This window comes from Myodes glareolus, chromosome 3, assembly GCF_982192425.1.
Source record: "Myodes glareolus chromosome 3, mMyoGla1.1, whole genome shotgun sequence".
Lineage (NCBI taxonomy): Eukaryota > Metazoa > Chordata > Mammalia > Rodentia > Cricetidae > Myodes > Myodes glareolus.
Genome location: NC_142028.1, coordinates 115,313,541 through 115,330,917, shown reverse-complemented (window position 1 = coordinate 115,330,917; position 17,377 = coordinate 115,313,541). Strand labels below are relative to the sequence as shown.

Sequence of the window (17,377 nt, the reverse complement as noted above, 5' to 3'; positions counted from 1 at the left end):
TGATTATATTTCTGCTTTGACTTTGAGCAAATAACTTGCACATCCTCCAGAGAACAACCCCAGTAGCAATGCCCTGATTCTTACATAACATGTCAGTTCTTCCCAACATGTCTACTGTCAGGAGAAAAGTGTCAGCTATACTTTGACAGGTGCTTTCATTAGCAAACAACATGTTAGAATACTATTAGCATTTATATATTTTCCTTCACATCTCTAGTCTTCTGAGATAATACCAATAGTCTAGTTCACAGTCTGTTACCAAACAAAAAAATGTCATGTTTATAGTCCACATACACATCTTATTGGTATACTATTGGTATACATGCTAACATACATCATGATAAAGTACCACTGGCATCTATATCTATTCCTACACACCTTTAGTTTCCTGAAATAATGCCAATAGGTCAGTTTGCTGTCTGCTCAATAATGCACGACTAGCATATGTATTTTCTGTAAATATCACATTGGTATACACACACACACACACACACACACACACACACACACACACACACTCCAACTCTGAGTGTGAGTTGAGATTGTAGAAATCATAGATGCAGATCTACATGTGCTTGACTGAATGAAATTACAAAGCAGTTAATCCAAAAAGCCAAAGATCCTAACACTTCTAAATTTTAGAGTTTGTGTCCATTTTATCAACACTTTACTGCATTTTGTTTTTGTTTCTTTCTTTCTTTTTTCCAGGAGTTTTGTTAAAATTTGATTAGCTGCTCTGTACACATATTAAGTTGTCATATGCTCAGTATTCCCAATTTTATTGCCCTGTTATTTTTTGTCCTTTTGCTTCAAAATTTTACATACTAATCTCACTGCTGTTTGATTCTTTATTGGAGATCATCTTCAGTTCCTATACCTTGTACAAATCCACCCTTTATTCATTCTAACTTTGATGTTTCCCTACTCAACACTTCTTTAACAGAATACCCTCCATTGTCTGTTACTATATTCAACTTAAACACAGCTGTTTGACCTTTGTAGATGTATTTCAGATGTTAACAAGGATACCTTGGCAGCTTGAGATCTAGAATCAATTTAAAACTCCATTTAACACCCAGCAAAAGGTTCAAAGCCTTCTGCCAGTTTCCTGGCTCCTTCTGGGACATCACCTCTGACTGTATACCTACATCTCTTATGAGATATTTTAGAATGTAGATTTATTTTAGGGTTCCCTAGGTGCTTTTGTTTGCTATAAATGTAAATAAAACTCAGCCATATCTCAGTTTCAACAAGGCCTCTCTCACTCAACTAAAATTACAGCACATTTATATTATTCCAGAAATAAGAATAATAGAGAGGGCTTTCACTTGACACCAGCACAAGCAACATATAACTTAAGAACAGAAATTCCTGGTCTTCTGCCATCTCTCCTCCAGGGAAAATTTCTGTTAGGTCATGTCCTCCACTTTCTATTATCTGTCTAATATCACCTTTCATTTATTTTTCACAAACAGAGCAAAGTTCCTTGTTTTTATGGATAATAACCAACTAATAATATTGTTTTGCGACTGCCTGATACTCACTTCATCATTATCTCACTTTCTATCCCAAAATATAAAGATATTTTCTTCCAAAAGACATTCTTCTTTTAAGGAAAATTCTACACTAGCTGTGAAGATGCCAATATTCTACTCTTATGTGTGTATTCTATCCAATGGTATTGTGATTCTTCTAGGAGGCATCTCTCATTATTTGCATCTTAATACAAGTTTGGTATTAGTGAGTCTATTTTTAAAAAATCTTGAATAATATTGGTAAAAATATTTTGCTTTGCATTATGGGGAGCACAAAGGTGAAGGTGAGAGTAATTCTGTATTTATAAAACTAGTGAGGCTGGAGAGCTGACTTAGGGGCAACAACACTTGGAACATAAGACAGATGACCTGAGTTCCATCCTAGAGCCCACATCAAGTTGCGGGGAGGGAACCAACTCCAAAAAGTTGTCTTCTGATCTGCATATAAGCACTATGGCATGCACTCCTGAAATAATTCGTGTACATGTACACACAATAATAATAGATAATAAATTTTAAAGTCATGGGATAATTTCAGAGTTGAGAATCCGGACAAAATAATGTTAATGATGATAAGAGTGATATTGTTGGGAAATAACAGATCAAAAGAAGAAACAGAATCAAAACTGTGTTCTGTAGATTTGAAAAAAACGGAAGGTTGTCTGAGATATATTACCCACTATGTCAATATTTACTCATGCATAATATAAAATAAACTATACTTGTTAGTAGATATGTAATATGGTTTTTAAGGAACAGAATTTCACTGTGAGTAAGTTATAAGTGTTTTTTTTTCAAACAAGCCTGTAATTTCCTGTCATTTTAAATATATTTGCCTTCTGAAAGTTTGTATCCTGGTAGAATGCTTTTGGTTACATTCTAGTTAAGGGAACTTCTGGGCTCTGTCTGAAGTATACAATATCCTCAGCTGGAAGACATTTCTATATACTTATATTTGTCAACAAATGTCTCAAAGAGACCATGATTTGAAAGACAGTAAGGAAGGGTTCATGAGAAGGTTTAGATGGAGGAATGAGAAGAAGGAAATGATGTTAATATATTATAATCTCAACATATAAAAATAACTAAAAATATATCTATTTCAATTTTTATACCAAATTAATGTTTATTCTGGTTTTTCTTCCTTATTCTGATGAAAATCAGTATAGGAGAATGTAGTGGCATTTCAATTGTATTTTAATAAATAAAGACTGCCTGAAAATCTTAAAGTAAAACAGTCTCATTGGTCATCTTTACAGATCAGGTTACAGTAACACCTTTAATCCCAGTAACCATAATGACATGCACCTTTAACCCAGGTAGCAGCAGTAGTTTCCTTGGAAATTGTTGTAGTGCATGCCTTTAATCCCAGAGGTGCATGTTATAATCTCAGCCCTAAAAAGGAATATAAGTCTTGGGGAGATAGTTCTCAGACATAGTCTCATTCTGAGATTCCTGGAGGCAAGAGGTAAGAGCCAGTGACTGGCTGTTTGGCTCTTTAGATCTTCAGGTTGAACCCAAATTTCTGACCCTGAGTTTATTAATCATACTTCTTTTGGCACCCAAATTTTTGTGGTACAAATTTATGAGAAAGCTCTTTGCCTAAGGCTTATCAGCCACAAGCCCAAGTCAGGGCTGAAACTGGAATTCCAGCTCTAGGAATTGGAACCTGGCTTCCAAGTAAAGGTGGAAAATATACAGAGAATCTAGATACTGTATATTATTGTGTTGTCTTGAATTGTTTGACTGTTGAGAAAGGAGCAAGAACTGCTAAAAGACATTTGATTATACATGCTGCTGGATTAATCCAACCGATATATATATATATGAAAATGTCCTGATTTCAATATCTAAGTTATAAGACATGTTTATTTGGAGAAGAGATTTTGCTTTTGTTTCCATAAGAAATGAGAGTCTGTGGATTAATTTCTGGTTAAGAAAAATAAGGTTTGGTTAAGGAAGATCCCCTGAAAAATCTCCAGTGAAACAGATGACCCACATGATCCAATGTTTTAGAATACATTTGTTGCAGCTTCCTCAGAGTTCTACATCTAGAACAGCTTCAAGACTGAAGGATGAAATGATCCAACCACACACAATACTCCAGTTAAGACTTGACCATAATCCTAAATTTTTGGGGGTCCCAATAAGATTATCAGTGCCCCCAATTAGTAGGAAGTAGCCTATAAAACTATGCCCATATATTCAAAAATTAACTATGGATGTTTGCTTTTGTTTAATGTGTTAGTTGCAAGTTGTTATGGATAATGGTCTAGAAAAAACAAAACAAAATTTAGATTCAAAGTTCTTGTTTTGGGAAGGAAAAAAAAAAGGCCAGGTGGTGTTGATGCAAGCCTTTACTCTCAGCACTAAGGAGACAGAAGCAGGCAAATCTATATGAGTTCAAGGTTAGCCTGGTCTACAGAGTAAGTTCCAGGATAGGCTCCATAGCTACTTGGTGCGGGAGAATTATCTGTATTCTGTCAATCATGTATTTTTTTCCAAATTTATTTATTTATTTGTTTATAAAAATTTCCACTTCCTCCCATCCTCCCCATACCCTCCCATTCCCCCCACTCCCTCTCCTCCTCCCCCCCCACTACCTCTCCTCCTCCCTCTCCAGTCCTAAGAACAGTCAGGGTTTCCTGCCCTGTGGGAAGTTCAAGTTCCTCCCCTCTCCCTCCAGGTCTAGGAAGGTGAGCATCCAACCAGACTAGGATCCCAAAAAGCCAGTACATGCAGACAAAACAAGACCCAGTGCCATTGTCAATGGCTTCTCAGTCAGCCCCCATGTCAGCCACATTTAGAGACTCCGGTTTGATTACAAGCTCGTTCAGTTCCAGTCCAGCTGGCCTTGGTGAGCTCTCATTCGATCAGTCTTCTAGTATCAGACAGTGAACACACACCTCGTAGTCCTGATTTCCTTTTTCATGGTCTCCGTCCTTCTGCTCCTCATTTGGACCTTGGGGGCTCAGTCCAGTGCTCCAATGTGGGTCTCCGTCTCTATCTCCATCTATCGTCAGATGAAGGTTCCCTCTAGTCCTGCCTTTCTTGCTCACGTTCTCCCTCCTTCTGCTTCTAATTTGGACCTAGGAAGTTAAGTACAGTGTTCCAATAAGTCTCTCTGTCTCTATCTCCATCCATCGCCAGATGAAAGTTCTATGGTGATATGCAAAATATTCATCAGTATGGTTATCGGTCAAGGCCAGTTCAAGCACCCTCTTCTCTGCTGCCCAAGGAACAATCTGGGGACTTCTCCTTGGGCCTGGGAACCACTCCAGAATCAAGTCCCTTGCAAACCCTAAAATGGCTCCCTTAGTTGAGATACATATTTCCCTGCTCCCATATCCATCCTTCCTCCCTCACCCCATCCCATTTCCTCAAGCAATCCCCAATCCTCCCCGTCTCTATTCTCTCTAACCATCTCCCCTTACTTCCACCCCCACCACCCCACCACGTGCCAGACAAGTTTGCCTGGCAATCTTGTCTACTTCCAGGAGGATAACCATATGATTTTCTTCAGGTTCGCATTCTTATTTAGCTTTTCTAGGATCATGAATTATAGGCTCAAGGACATTTAACTATGGCTAGAATCCACTTATAAGTGAGTACATAGCATATTCCTCTTTTTGGGTCTGGGTTACCTCACTCAGTAAAGTGTTTTCTATTTCCATTCACTTGCATGCAAAATTCAAGATGTCATTTTTTTTTTTTTTTTTACCACTGAGTAAAACTCTAATGAGTATATGTTCCACACCTTTTTTAACCATTCTTCTATTGAGGGGCACCTAGGTTGTTTCCATGTTCTGGCTATTACAAATAGTGCAGCTATGAACATAGTTGAACAAATGCTTTTGTAGTATGATAGGGCATCTCTTGGGTATATTCCCAAGAGTGGAATTGCTGGGTCTTGAGGGAGGTTGCCTCCCAGTTTCCCGAGGAACCGGCACACTGATTTCCACAGCGGCTGCACAAGTTTGCATTTCCACCAACAATGGATGAGTGTTCCCCTCACTCCACATCCTCTCCAGCATAGGCTATCATTGGTGGTTTTGAGTTTGGCTGTTCTGACAGGTGTAAGATGGTATCTCAAAGTTGTTTTGATTTGCATTTCCCTGATTGCTAAGGATGTTGAGCATGACCTTAAGTTCATCTGTTGTGAATTCTCTGTTCAGTTCAGTACCCCATTTTTTAATTGAGTTAATTAGAGTTTTAGTGTCCAGTTTCTTGAGTTCGTTGTATATTTTGGAGATCAGATCTTTGTCTGATGAGGAATTGGTGAAGATCTTCTCCCAGTTGGAAGGTAGCCTTTTTGTCTTACTGACAGTGTCCTTTGCTTTACAGAAGCTTCTCAGTTTCAGAAGGTTCCATTTATTCATTGATTCTCTTATTGTCTGTGCTACTGGGGTTCTACTTAGGAAGTGGTCTCCTGTGCCTATATCTTGTAGACTACTTCCCACTTTCTTTTCTATCAGGTTCAAAGTGCACAGATTAATGTTGATGTCTTTAATCCATTTGGACTTGATTTTTGTGCATGGTGATAGATATGGATCTACTTTCATTCTTCTACAGGTTGACATCCAGTTATGCCAGCACCTTTTGTTAAAGATGCTTTCCTTCTTCCATTTTATACCTTTAGCTCCCTTGTCGAAAATCAAGTGTTCATAGGTTTGTGGGTTAATGTCCGGGTCTTCTATTCGATTCCATAGGTCAACTTCTCTGCTCTTATGCCAATACCAAGCTGTTTTCAATACTGTCGCTCTGTAATAGAGTTTGAAGTCAGGGATGGTAAGGCCTCCAGAAGTTCCTTTATTGTATAAGATTGTTTTGGCTATCCTGGGTTTTTTGTTTTGCCATAGAAACTTGATTATTGTTCTCTCAAGGTCTGTGAAGAAGTTTGATGGGATTTTGATGGGGATCTATATATTGCTTTTGGTAGAATTGCCATTTTTACTATGTTGATTCTCCCAATCCAAGAGCAGGGGAGGTCTTTCCATTTTCTGGTAACCTCCTTAATTTCTTTCTTCAAAGACTTAAAGTTCTTGTCAAATAGGTCTTTCATTTCCTTGGTTAGAGTAACCCCAAGATATTTTATGCTATTTGTGGCTATCATGAAAGGTGATGTTTCTCTGATTTCCCTCTCTGTTTCTTTATCCTTTGTGTATAGGAGGGCATCCAATTTTTTGGAGTTGATCTTGTACTCTGCCACATTACTAAAGTTGTTTATCAGCTGTAGGAGTTCTTTGGTGGAGTTTTTGGGGTCACTTATGTACACTATCATATCATCTGCAAATAACGAAAGTTTAACTTCATCCTTTCCAATTCAAATCCCCTTGATCTCTTCATGCTGTCTTATTGCTATTGCTAGAACTTCAAGCACTATATTGAAGAGGTATGGAGAGAGTGGACAGCCTTGTCATGTTCCTGATTTTAGTGAAATGGCTTTGAGTTTCTCTCCATTCAATTTGATATTAGCTGTCAGCTTGCTACATATTGCTTTTATTATATTCAGGTATGATCCTTGTATTCCCAATCACTCCAACACCTTTATCATAAAGGGGTGTTGAATTTTGTCTAATGCTTTTTCAGCATCCAGTGAAATGATCATATGGTTTTTTCTTTCAGTTTATTTATATGATGGATTATATTGATAGATTTGCGTATGTTCAACCAGCCCTGCATCTCTGGGATGTAGCCCACTTGATCATAATGGATAATTTTTCAAATGTGTTCTTGGATTCAGTTTTCAAATATTTTCTTGAGAATTTTTGCGTCAATGTCCATGAGTGAGATTGGCCTGTAATTCTCTTTCTTGGTTGTGTCTTTGTGTGGTTTTTGTATCAGGGTTACTGTAGCTTCATAAAAAGAGTTTGGCAATAACTCTTCTGTTTCTATATTGTGAAATACATTAAGAAGTGTAGGTATTAGCTCTTCCTGGAAGTTCTGGTAGAATTCTGCATTGAAACCATCTGGTCCTGGGCTTTTTTTGGTTGGGATAGTTTTCATAACAGCTTCTAATTCTTCACAACTGACAGGTCTATTTAGCTTTTTCACCTGGTCTTTGTTCAATTTTTGTATATGGTACTTATCTAAAAAAAATGTCCATTTCTTTTACATTTTCCAACTTTGTGGCATACAGGCTTTTGTAGTAAGATCTAATGATTCTCTGAATTTCCTCTGTGTCTGTGGTTATGTCCCCTTTTTCATTTCTGATCCTATTAATTTGCGTGTTCTCTATCTGCCGTTTGATTAGTTTGGAGAGGGGTTTGTCGATCTTGTTGATTTTCTCCAAGAACCAGCTTTTTGCTTCATTGATTCTTTGGATTGTTTTCTGTGTTTCTATATTGTTGATTTCAGCCCTCAGTTTGATTATTTCCAGTCTTCTACTCCTCCTGGATGAATCAGCTTCTTTTTTTTTTCTAGAGCTTTCAAGTGTGCTGTTAAGTCTCCAATGTGTGCTTTCTCCGTTTTCTTTAATTGGGCACTTAGTGCTATGAACTTTCCTCTTAGCACTGCTTTCATAGTGTTCCATATGTTTGAGAAAGTTATGTCTTTATTTTTATTAAATTCAAGAAAGACTTTAATTTCTTTCTTTATTTCTTCCTTGACCCAGGGGTGATTTAGTAGTTGACTGTTCAACTTCCATGAGTTTGTTAGCTTCCTGGGGGAAGCATTGTTGTTGAATTCTAACTTTAATCCATGGTGGTCTGACAAGAAACAGGTGGTTACTAATATTTTTTTTTCTATCTGTGGAAGTTTGCTTTGTTACCGAGTATGTGGTCAATTTTCGAGAAGGTTCCATGAGCTGCAGAGAAGAAGGTATATTCTTTCCTATTTGGTTGGAGTGTTCAATAGATGTCTGTTAAGTCCATTTGATTCAATACCTCCAATAATTCTCTTATTTCTCTTTTAGGTTTCTGTCTGATTGATCTGTCCATTGGTGAGAGCGGTGTGGTGAAGTCTCCTACTATTAGTGTATGTGGTTTGATGACTGCCTTGAGTTCTAGAAGAGTTTCTTTTTCATATGTGGGTGCCTTTATATTAGGGGCACAGATATTCAGGATTGAGACTTCCTGATGGATTGTTCCAGTTATGAGTATGAAATGTCCATCTCTGTCTCTTCTGATTGATTTTAGTTTGAAGTTGATTTTGTTAGATATTAGAATTGCCACAGCCACTTATTTCTTGGGTCCAATTGCTTAGAAAACCTTTTCCCAACCCTTTATCCTGAGTAGGTGTCTGTCTTTGTGGTTGAGGTGTGTTTCTTGTAAACAACAGAATCTTGGATCCTGTTTTCATATCCATTCTCTTAGTCTGTGCCTTTTTATAGGTGAGTTGAGTCCATTAATATAAAGTGATATTAATGACCAGTGGTTGTTGTTTCTGGTTATTTTGTGTGTGTGTGTGTTTGTGTAGTAGATTTTGTGTGTTTCTCTTCTTTGAGTTGTGGTCGTGAAGGATCACTAGATATCTGGGTTATTGTAGGCAGTGTTGGCAATTTTGGATTCCTTGGGTTGAGATTTTCCTTCTATTACTTTCTGTAAGGCTAGATTTGTGGCTACAAATTGTTTAAATTTATTTTTATCCTGGAATATTTTTTTTTCTCCGTTGATAGTGAACGATAGCTTGGCTTGGTATAGTAGTATGGGTTTGCATTTATGGTCCCTTATTTTCGCAGTACCTCTATCCAGGACCGTCTGGCTTTCATGGTTTCCATAGAGAAGTCCGGTGTGAGCCTGATAGGTTTACCTTTATAAGTTACTTGACCTTTTTCCTTTGCAGCTCTTAATACTCTTTCTTTAATCTGAATGCTTTGTGTTTTGATTATTATATGGCGAGGGGATGTTTTTTTTTGATCCATTCTATTCGGTGTTCTGTATGCTTCTTGAACCTTCATAAGAATATCGTTCTTTAGGTTGGGAAAGTTTTCTTCTATAATTTTGTTGAATATATTTTCTGAACCTTTGATCTGCAATTCTTCTCCTTCTTCTACCCCTAGTATTCTTAGATTTGGTTTTTTTTATTATATCCCAGATTTCCTGAATGTTTTGTGATGAGAATTTGTTGGATTTGCTGTTTTCTTTGGTCAGACCGTTTATTTTCTCTATGGTGTCTTCAGAATCTGAGATTCGTTCTTCCATCTCTTGTATTCTATTGGTTATGCTTGCTTCTGAAGTCTCTGTTGGTTTATCTCGATTATTCATATCTAGCTGGCCCTCGGTTTGTGTTTCCTTCATTGCCTCCATTTCAGCTTTCAATTCTTGAACTGTTTCCACTACCTGATTGATTGTTTTTTTCTTGGTTTCCCAGGGTGTCGTTTACAGATTTACTCATTTCTACAAACTTTTTGTTATATTTCTCTTTCATTTCTTTACTCATTTCTTCAATCTTTTTGTTGTACTTCTCTTCCAGTTCTTTAAGTGAGTTATTCAAACCCTGTTTAAGGGACTCTATTGCTTTCATAATGACACTGTTTTCCACTTCTTCCGGAACAGGGTGTTCAAGTCCTTTTGTAGTAAGATCACTGGGATCTGGTGTTTTCATGTTGTGTTTCAGATTGTTGAAGGAATTCTTGCCTTGGCGTCTGCCCATCTCTTCCTTCAACTGTTCAATAGTGGATCTTCTGGTACTGGGTCAGGATGCCCCTTCTGATGAATCTTCTGCTAGAGGATCAGCGCCCCTTGCTGGCCAGGATTCTTGCTGAGCTGATGCAGGGCCTACCTTTTCACCCCCGGCAGGCAGGCTATTGAAATACAGGCACTCCCTCCTGCTGGGTTACACTTCCATCCCAGTCCCAGCCTGAAAGCCAGCTGAGGTGGGTGTTTTTATGGCCCCGAGGAGGAGGAAGGGAGGAATAAAGGAAGGGGTTCCTGGATGAAAGGTAGGATGGGCTAGGAAGCAATAGGGCTTAGCCCCTGCAGAGTGGCCAGGGAGTCAAGGGGGACCAGGGATGTCTGAGCTCCTCCTTGTCAGGCTTCTGCCATGGGTCAGAGCAAACTCACCCCAATGATGAATCTGCTGCGAGATGATCAGTGCCCCTTGATGGCCAGGATTCTTGCTGAGCTGATACAGGGCCTACCTTTCCACCCCCAGCAGGCAGGCCCAATCTCAATCATGTATTTTAATAAAATGCTGATTGGCCAGGCAGTAAGTATGGGTGAGTCAACCTGACAGGAAGTAGAGGTAGGGCAATGAGATCAAGAGAAGGCTAGGAAGGAGGAAGCCCATTCCTCCAATCCTGCCCAGACCACAGAGAGTGCTGGGAAAGGTACTGAGCCACATGGCTAACACAGACAAGAATTATGGATTACCATAAGATGTAAGAATTAGTTAATAAGAAGACTGAGCTAATGGGCCAATCAGTTTATAACCTAATGTAGACTGTGTGATTTTCTTTAGGACTTTCCGGTTGTGGGGTACCAGGTGGGACAGAAATCCCAACAAGCAGGCTGGCCCTTCATGTTACAGCTACTGAAAAATCCTGTCTCAAAAACAAGAGAGAGAGAGAGAGAGAGAGAGAGAGAGAGAGAGAGAGAGAGGATAAAAAGGGGATATAAATATGATAAGATAGAAAGGTAGATTATTTTTTTTTCAGTGGAAACGACTGATGATAAACACTTTAATGAGAAACGTTTCCTCAGTAACTGCGGTTTGTAATCTGCAGCCGGGTGACATCAAGACTTTGCTTCCTGTTCCACAGGCTTCAGGTGCCACTGTACCACCAATTCCCCAGTACTCTTGAGGCACGTGCTAGACATGGTCTCTTCTGTGAGAAGTCCTTGTGGCAGCTTCAGGGGCTGGATATGTATCAAGTGTTTAACTACTTTCAACTTTGCATTCACTGAAGGGATGTTTTTGTGGATTTGAGGGGTGTGTGCCTTCTGCAGTCCAAGCATCTTGATTGTATCCTTTTCCCAGTAAGGACGCCTTTTTGTACTTTTTATTCTTGTAACAATGTGTAGTTTATGAGGGTGCTGAGGGTCCCCGCCATATTTTTCATGATCTTCAGGTTTAGGCTGAAACACTTTATCTGGAATCCTTGATCTGGTAAATTTGTGACGAATCCAATCTGTACCAATGAGAGATTCCACACCTTTCTTCACAGTCTGCAGTCTGCCTGGAGGCCTCTGAAATACTGAACGCAAAACACCAGCCATAAGTGTAGTAATTCTTCTCTGCAGAGGCTCCACCAGGTGATCAGGGATACGTAACACCAGCGGTGATAAAGGTTGACAGCGTTCCAGCCAGAGCTACATAGTAGGAACCTGCGACCTCTCGGTGCAGCCAGAAGAAGCGGAGAAAGGTAGATTATTGAATCTTCTTTTTAAAAGCAACTATTAGTTTTAACTGTTTGGCATTGATTTACTTTTGTATATTGTATACAACTTTTGTATATTGATATAAATTTGAGATTAGTTTTATTAAGACATATTATACATACATTTCTTTATTTATTATTTTATTTTATTACTTTAAAAATACCAATCCAAATTCCCACCCCCTCCCTCCTTCCCAATCACCTCCCACTCCCTCCATATACCATTCCATCCCACCCCCTCCAATCCTAAGAGAGGGCAAGGCATTCTGCTGTGTGGAAAGTCCAAAACCCTTCCTACTACATCTAGGTTGAGCAAGGTATACATCCAAAGAAAATAGGATCCCAAAAAGCGAGTACATGCAGTAAAGACAAATCCCACTGCCACTGTCAGTGGCCCCTCAGTCTTCCCCAACTGATAACCTCATTCAGAGGGACTACATTGATCCCATTCTCATTCAGTCCCTGTCCAGTTGGGGTTGGTGAGCTCCCATTAACTCAGACAAACTGTCTCAGTGGGTAAACCCCTCATGGTCTTGACATCCTTGCTCATACTCTCACTTCTTCTCACTCTTCAACTGGACCTTGAGTACTCAGTCCAGTGCTCTGATGTGGGTCTCTGCCTCTGTTTCCATCTGTTGTTTAACAAAGGTTTTATGGATTTTAAGATAATAATCAGTCTGACTACAGGACAAGGCCAGTTCGGTTACCCTCTCCTTCTATTGCTTAGGGTCTTAGCTATTGTCATCCTTTTTGATTCCTGGGAATTTTTCTAGAGCCATGTTTCTTGCCAAGCCAATATTGAAAATAAGTCCATATCTATTGCCATGCACAAAACTCAAATTCAAGTGGATTAAAGAGCTCAATATAAATCTTGCCACAGTGAACCTGATAGAGAAGAAAGTGGGAAGAATTTTGAATCTAAATTTTGTTTTGTTATATATAGGAGGCAACTTCCTACGTATAATCCTAGTAACACAGACAACAAGAGCAACAATAAATAAATGGGACCTCCTGGAGCTGAAAAGGTTCTGTAAAGCAAAGGATACAGTTAATAAGACAAAAAGGCAGCCTACTGAATGGGAAAAGAATTCTTCACCAACCCCACATCAGACAAAGGTCTGATCTCCAAAATATATAAAGAACTCAAGGAATTAGACTTTAAAATTCTAAATAACCCAATAAAAAGTTGGTATATTAAACTCAACAGAATTCTCAACAAAAGAATTTCAAAGGGCCAAGAGATACTTAAGTACATTTTCAACTTTCTTAGCTATCAGGGAAATGCAAATCAAAACAACTCTGAGATACCATTTTACACCTGTTTGAATGGCTAAGATCAAAAACATTAACGATAGCTTATGCTGGAGAGGATGTGGAATAAGGGGAACACTCATCCATTGCTGGTGGGAATGCAAACTTGTGCAACCACTTTGGAAGTCAGCGTGTTGGCTTCTCAGAAAATTGGGAATCAACCTACCTCAGGAACCAGCAATACCACTCTTGGGAATATTCCCAAAGGAAGCTCAATTGTTCTACAAAGTCATTTGTTCAGCTATGTTCATAGAAGCATTATTTGTAATAGCCAGAACATGGAAACAACCTAGATGCCCTTCACCTGAAGAATGGATAGAGAAAGTGTTGCACATCTACTTATTAGAATACTACTCACTAGTAAAAAAATGACATCTTAAATTTTGCATGGAAATAGATGGAATTAGAAAACATTAAACTGAGTGAGGTTACCCAGACCCCAAAAGAGGAATATGGTATGTACTCACTCATAAGTGGAATCTAACCATAAACAAAGGACATTGAGCCTATACTTCATGATCTTAGAGAAGCTAAGTAATATGGTGAACCCAAAGAAAAACATACATAGAACCCACCTGGAAATGGGAAACAGACAAGATTGCCTGGCAAAATTTGGGAGCATGGACGTTGGAAGTAGAACGAAGGGGAGAATGTGACGGTTGAGGAGAATGTGAGGGAATGGGATAGTCAAGATGGAGGAAAGACAGATATGAGAGCAAGGAGAGAAATCTTGATTGTACGTACATTTCTAACCTTGTTTAAGGTATTGCACCTATACAGCTCATTTACAATGTAATGCAAATTTCTAGTCCTTTAAAATTGCTATTATCAACTGTTTATGATAATACAGAAATATAGGTTAATATTTAATCACCTAGTATAATTGAACTTGTAGTCACATTAGGTATGTTTTCAAGGTCAAACAAAGACATAATATAGATAGATAAGTTATCTTCAAACACTTCAGAGATCTACAGAATATGGCATTTAAGATGTTTTAATAACCTACGTTCTTTTTTATGACAGTAATTCAAGTCTGTGCTGGACAGCACCAATCTACTTCAGAGAAGATAATGGGCATTGAAGAAACTCCACAGAGATTTTTTTTCTTTGTGGCCAAGTAAGCCACTGGGTAAGAAAAGCTTCTTCTCGACTTCTGACATTATGCTGTCTTAATTAGACAAAAAGGACACAGAATATCCTGCTTCACAGAAAAGTCAGTCAAATATAATAGCCCTGTTGACTAAAGATATATGCTAAAACATTACAGAGAAACTTTAGGTGACTGAACATGCATCCAGCTGTTTCCGTCATTACTCATATTTTTGGAAGTCACTCGCATGTACTTCCTACTTGCTCTATTTCCTTCTTGGGTCTCTGAGGGAATTGAAGATTAGATAGCTACAGTTACATTTTACCAGACACAGAAAGCAAGTTATGATAGAGAGTAAATTAGGTATGAGGTTTTAGACTCAACAAGATAAGATAGATATAAAATATTTTCTTTAAATTTGTCAAAAGCAAATGAACTAGTCATTGTTGATGTATTTATTGCCTTTATAGATAGTAATTGTACTTATTGTATATAGTTTTCTTAGTTATAGGCTTCTTTTTGTTTTAGACAAAAAGCAGAAATGTAGTGGCATTTCAATTGGATTTTAATAAATAACGATGACCTGAAGATCTGAGAGTAAAACAGTTCCACTTGTTAGTCTTACAGACCAGGTTATGTTAAGATACACCTTTAATCCCAGTAACCACAATGACACACACCTTTAATCCCAGTAGCCATACTAGTTTCCATAAAAATTACGTGATGCATGCCTTTAATCCAAGCACTAGAAAGGAATATATAATGGGGGAGACAGCTCTCAGACATGGTCTCATTCTGAGAGGCAGGATAATCATTTCAGACTGAAGTCAAGGTAAGAGTCAGTGTCTAGCTGTTTGCTTTTTGGATCTTCAGTTTGAACTTCAATTTCTGACCCTGAGTCTTTATTAATCATGCTTCAGGAGGAAAAGATTCATTTCATCATAAACTTTCAAGTCACAATTCATTGTTGAGGGAAGTCAAGGCAAGAACTCAAGACAGGAACCTGAAAACAGGAATTGAAGGAGGGACTATAGAGACAGTCGTTTATTACTTGTTCCCTCTGGTTCACTCTCAGTCAGTTTTCATATACCACCCAGGAACAGGGTGGCAATTCCAACAGTGGGATGAGTCCTCCAACATCATCATTAATCAGGAAACTGCACTACATACTTGCCTACAGATCAGTACACTTGAAGTTCCCACTTTTAACTCAGAATTATACCAGGTCTATACCTAAAGTTAAATAGGTGAATATTACAATTACTGAAGATACACATATGTATTTAGTGAGTAATTGTGCCAACGTTTACTGAGTACTATTCTGCTGAAGAAAGAAAGCAGTAACATCTTTTAAGGCTTCCAGATGTCTCTCCCTCAACTTATTCTATATCTCATTTTCTGTATAAATTACTCTAAGCTACTAATTTATAAAACTTTAAGCTTATATTTATGCTTTCCCAGATTATATTGCCATCAAAGCAGTCCTTCATTAGAGGCAGATTTGTGATACAAGTTCTCCCATTTATTTCAAATTCACAAAATTGTGTTCTCCAAAATCTTTGATTCCTACAAACCCCACTTTGCAATATTCCCTGAGTCTTGGGGTAAGGGGAATGAAATAGCTGTCACATTTGTGGCTCAATACTCCACAGACACTGTCTACATTTGAAAAGTTGTAAGTTTCTTCATCAACCATCATCCATTTAATGAAAGAAATATCTTAGATGAAGTTTGATTAGCATCTATATTTATCTCTTTAGACAGGGTCTCACTGTGTAGCCCTAACTGATCTAGAACTCATAGAAATCTGTCTGCCTTTACTGCCTGAATACTGGGATTAAAGCCATGCGCCACTCCCACCCCATCCCCAAACACATGCAAGTTAATATTTAGATGGATGTTTTTATACTATATCCATTTAATAAAACAATAGTAGTAGGTTCTTCTTTAGGACCTATGGCCTTCCCAGCTGTAGGTTTTTGTTCGTTACAAGGTAGGAGATCCTTCCTAAGGAGGGGCCTTAAATAGTTGTTTCCTCCCTGAGTAACTTTAGAGTGTAACAGAAGTGAAAATTCACTGTTCTACATTTTCAATTCAGTCTCTACCATGAACCTAATGTTCCCCTACATCAAGATATTTAACAGTAATTGAGTTTACAAATTTTCAGTGCATTTTAGAGTCTTGGGAGAAATGATCAAAGCACACTACAATTACCTAAAGGAATACTACCTCACCTTTGGACTTTCTCTGTCCATGTGTCACTCATTCAAAAAGAATGTGAGTTCTATGATTGACATATTAGAAATTCAACAAGACACATGACAGGCTCTGTACTGATGTTTGTCCTTCCTGGAGTGAAAACAGGCATTCACAGAATGTACAGCTCAACTTTGCTAGGAAGGTCACTCCTGGTCTTCATGTCCACCAATTAACTTTTAGTTCTAAGAAGCATAATTTTCTGATTTTAATCTGCAGTCCATTATTATTTCCCAACTTTAATAACTCAAGTGAGAAAACAGGGTCTATTTGTTGGATATTCTCTCAGAATCCCAAATGCTAAAGTAGTTACTTAGTATGTCATCTAAGATATTATATTATCATGCTCAGGCTAAATTAGAGTCATAAAAGAACAAACTCACTTCTAATTGAGAACATTGAAGATATTCCACAGTAGCTGCCATGGTATACCTCTCAGTCTTATTTATTTCTTTGTAAAAAAATATTATCCCAAATTCTTCACTTATATTTCAGAATTCCTGTGAGTATCTACTCTACAACAAATTGCCAAGTCTACTATTCTGAGTTGTTTCTCATTTCTTTTTAGTTCTTTGAAAATTTGATACAATGTATTTCTTATCAGTTTTTCTTTATCATTATCTTATCTCATGTTTCTGGATCAATCTTCCATTATCAAGCCAAAACTGTTTTTTCTTGTGTCTCATTTTATCCTGTCAAATCTAATTTGTGATGACCGAGTAATCTGGAATACGTGAACTTCATTGGAATGTGGTCAACCCACCAGGCATCTCATTCTTAAGGAAAATTGTACCTCCAGCATCTATCAATTATCAATAACTCAACCCATCATTCCATATAAAAATTTTCTGACTTGTTCTGGCA

General features: G+C 38.0%; 1 pseudogene; it reads right to left on the bottom strand.

The window, feature by feature from the left end:
• Positions 1-11,140: 11,140 nt before the first annotated feature.
• On the bottom strand, positions 11,141-11,827 carry LOC125412567 (large ribosomal subunit protein uL30m pseudogene; annotated as a pseudogene).
• Positions 11,828-17,377: the final 5,550 nt, after the last annotated feature.